Genomic DNA, 4,595 nt, shown 5'->3' with positions numbered 1-4,595 from the left:
CCAATCCCTTAGGTTCAACCTTCCAGGGTTTGTCTCCTGAGACCATTCCTGGTACCATTTCATCAGCCAGCATTCAGTCAAGAAACCAATTAAACCAGTAATTTAAACAGAAAAAAAAAAAACCCAGTAATATAAACAATGATTAGTAAGAAAGCGGATAACCACCAAGAAGGGTGAGAGCGTACACGAGAGGAGAGCAGCAGCAGCCTCAGAAGACAGCCGCGCCCCTCCAGCACCTAGAAACTGAAAAGCCTCTCCAGGCGGAGGCCCCAGCCCGGGAGGGAAGGGCAGGGCTGGCCACCCCGCCTGCAGGGGCAGAGAAGCTCGCTGGAGGGTGTGGGCTGCGGTACCTGGGGGGCGGGAGCCACAGTCCAACCCTGAGGGCTGCCCAGGTGACGTCTCAGGCCCCTCGGTCCACGTGCTCACCGGCGCGGAGAACCGCGAGGCCTGGGCTCCTGCCGATTCTACGGTGTTCCTCCGGCGCCCTCTGTCGGCACAGGGGAGACGTGCACTGGGCCCGGAGCTGCGCCATCACCCCACCCAGGGCCGCCTTTGGACACGAAAATCAGTTAATAACCGGCACTTGACTCATTCGCAGGAAATGTAGGAAAGCAGCCTGCTAAATTCAGAATGTGGGAAATCCTACAAACGACCAGGTTTCTTCAACAACAAAACGGTAAGAACGAAGTGGGGGAACTGCCAGGACAAAAAAGACTAAATGCAATGGGTCGTCCTTGTCTGGATTATGTTGTAAACAAACAAACAAAACCCAAACCAAAGCCCAACTGTAAAGCACCACGAGAAATGTTAACACCCAGAGGATACTCGATATTAAGGAAATGTCCGCTTGGTAATGGCGTTATGGCTGGGTGCCCCCAGGTGAAATGTTTGTGGATGCAGGAAGTCTGGGGTTCGCTTCTCAATAACCCGGGGAACGGGTGTTTACTGGTAAAACATGGGCGGCCACAACAGGTCATTGTTCAAGCCGGGTTCTGGGTTCTGGACTAATGTATTTGAAATTTTCATTCTAAGACCACAAAAACCCCTCCCCCAGCCATAAAAATAAAGAGAGTACCACTCACCTCAACATTAGGGGCTCTACGTGCCGGGCCAGGCGGAGAGGGAGGTGGGAAGCCGGGCTCGAGGGCGGCCACACCGGCTCCGGGACGGAATACGCCGACGGGCAGCGTTCCAGTCGGATCCCGAGAAGCGTGTTTCCGACGCCCCTTCTCTCGCCTTAAATCTGCGCGACCAGGCGCAAAGCCTCCTGGGTAAGCACGTGCTGGAGTGCACGCACCTGGGTGGGCTCCTGGCTCCCTTGCTAGCAGCGCGGTGACCAGGCCAAGCTACTCAGCCTCTAGTTCCCACCTTGAAGGGATTACATGAGTAACATGTGTTACCCGTTTAGGAGCGTGCCCGGCCCATGGTTAAATACTGAGTGATTTTTTAAAATTTCAACAAATTCTATTTAACACTCTTGACAGAATGGAGCTAAGGTTTTAAAAAGGAGAGACGGGAGAAAAGATGTCAGTGAAGAACAAAGGAATATAGTGGAGGCTTGCAGCCTGCTTTCACCCCCATCACCAAGGAGTTCCCGACTTCCATGTTTTATTCCGTCTCTAATTAAAAGCATCAATTTGAACTGTAAAATCAGAGAAACCCGGGAAGAAAACCACAATAGTCCCAGCAAGGTAAAGCCTAAGACAAGCCCCCGAGGATTCCTCCGCGGGCCCATTAGAAAGGACGATAGAGCGTCGGCCTGCGGACTGAAAGGTCCCAGGTTCGATTCCGGTCAAGGGCATGTACCTGGGTTGCGGGCACATCCCCAGTGAGGAGTGTGCAGGAGGCAGCTGGTCGATGTTTCTCTCTCATCAGTGTTTCTAACTCTCTATCTCTCTCCTCTTTGTAAAAACTCAATAAAATATATTAAAAAAAAAAAAGAAAGGACGCTTCGGTGCAACCCACCCGACCCTCAACAGGGAGCAGCTGGTGAGGGAACCACACCGGCTCCGAGATCCAGTTCCCAAGGCGAGCAGCTGCTGAGCTCATCTCCGGAGAGTTAGTTATGCTTCATTCCCAGTCACAGGGAGAACTACACCCAGAGGTGGTAACTGGGCAATATGAAGGGCAAATTAAGAGTAGCCGGGCGTAGTGTAAGGCAATGTACATTTACGGTGAGTGAGCTCTGGAATGGTCAGACTCAATGTCAAGACACAAGTCCAACAGAATAAAATTATTGTATAGAGAAGGAAAACCGAAGTAGTTACAGGAATTATATTGATGGTGAGGTAGTTGTCTAAGAAATGACAGAGGAAATATTAAAATCGGTCCTTACACTGATATTGAACTGTAAAAAAAAAAGGTGTACATAAAAATCAAAATAACTTCAGTATTTCAGCTTATAGGTCTTTCCCAATTTCGGTATTCATTTCCCTCCATTTAACATATTCAGGCATGCGTTTAGAAATATGATCATCCTTTCTGGGCTAAAAATACAATTGAAAGGATTTCCTACATACTGGAACTAGCCCTGTGAGTGTTTTAAGTCCTTACTAGGTCACTTGTCATAACCCATTGGTTCCCAAACTTTGCTGGGAATTAACTAGGGAATTTTCTTTTTTTAAATCCTTGTGTTCAGGTCACATTCCATATTAATGAAATCAGAATGTCTAGGGATGGGAGTTAGGCCTCAGTATTTTCTTTAATCTTTTAATTAAATGTAGAGAAACATTAATTTGTTGTTCCACTTATTTGCATGTGCCCTGACCGGGGATCAAACTTGCAACCTGGGCGTACTGGGACAACACTCTAACCAACTAAGCTACTTGGCCAGGGAGGCCTCATTAATTTTTAAAAGACCTCCAGATTATTCCAAAATACAGCCATTTGAAAACCAGGTAAGTAACCAGTTAAATTGCCCCACTTCTCATGAAGAAAATTGCTCATACATGATAAAAACTTTAGCTGCAGTCTTTTAAAGGGATAGTATACTATCTAAACTTTAGATTTAAAAAGGAAGACAGAGTCTCCGTCCTTAACACCCTTACCGCCCAGAGGTGGTAATAATTGAGTTTCCATACACTAACATTCGAAACAAGTTTTATACTATTTTTGTAAATCTTGACTCCTCGTACCACAATAATTTAAAAATCAAAGTTTTCCCAGGGGAGGGAGTAAAATCATCCAGGGTTAAGTGATGACAGAAAATTACTGCCAGATACTTTGTCAGAACAAGGCAAGAAAAGGTCAAATACACTGGTTCAAAATAGGATACCTTCAGAGTTGAGGTCAAATTGCTCAGGTCTAAAGAAAAACAAAATGTCTTTCAGAAGACCATGTTTCTGACATCACTGCAAATTTAGAATGTCACACTAAATATTTGTTGACTCTGCTACCATTTTTAGTAAGTGACTGCCTCCTACATAGTTACTAACCCAACTCCATTACCAAAAACGATTTGAAATATATTTTCTCTAGGTTATAAATTTAGGGACTACAATTTAGACTAAATCCCAAAATTTAAAATGGCTGTTCACTGACAAACCCATAAGCTTCTCAAAGGACAAGGTCTCAAATTGTTAGTCTACATAGTCAAGGTCGCAGATTCCCTTGCCAGGGTTTGAGATAACACAATTTAATACAGTAACGAAGACAAAACTACATTTCAATGATTTCTCTCTGGAAAGACTGTTTATCACAGCGTGGCAGCCACTTTCATCCCAGGTCTCCCTTTTTAACATTATCCAAACATAGTTCCCTCCTGAGAGGACAATATTACCATCCTCCTACAGCAGACGCGTGCCATTCATTCACCATTTTCAAAGACAGACAGTAGGTCATGGGTTACGAATAAAAACTATCAGACTCCAAAATCCAGTCACTTTTTATTGACTTTGTTAATGTTACAAGAGTTCTTGCACTGCCAAACCATGCCTGAGAATTCAAAGAAAGAAATGGTACAATGGACATCCTCTCCACCCATCATACAGCATATTAAAACTTGATTCATGTGCATTTTGACAATTTCACAATCTTTTAAAAAGTTGTAACAAGAGTTGGTTTTAAATCTCCTGCAGGTCTTGTTTTCTGGTACAGGAAGCCATAAATAAGTTCCACATACCCATCCAGTTCATTCCTCAGTAACATAACCCTCAACAAAATTCTGCTGGAAAAAAACGCGTACTTTTCAGGGAAAATATGTGGCTCAAGGTCCAAGAGATTTGTTAAGATTTTTGGTTCCCAAATGAAGTCTTCAGTTTAACCAAGAATCCCTTATTTCTCGCTTAATCATCCAACCTCTCCTTGGTCTGCTCAGCAACTCGCCCAAACACATCCGAAGGCAGGCATCCCAGCCCACCGCCTCGGAGAACACCAACATTATTGCCCAGGAATGGTTGGCAGTCCTGTCAGGAGATCTGGAACCCCCCAGGAGTCCGATTCCTGTGTTGACACTTTTATCAAGACTAAACTCCCACAGAAATATGCTCCCGTATCAGGACAGTTTTACTCACCCGCTTGCTTCACTCTTGCCAGTAGCAAATCTGCAACTCCCCCCATTTGGCAAAGGGATTTATTACAGAGAAACCAGCTTTTTC

This window comes from Myotis davidii, unplaced genomic scaffold, assembly GCF_000327345.1.
Source record: "Myotis davidii unplaced genomic scaffold, ASM32734v1 scaffold415, whole genome shotgun sequence".
Lineage (NCBI taxonomy): Eukaryota > Metazoa > Chordata > Mammalia > Chiroptera > Vespertilionidae > Myotis > Myotis davidii.
This window is presented reverse-complemented; position numbering follows the sequence as displayed.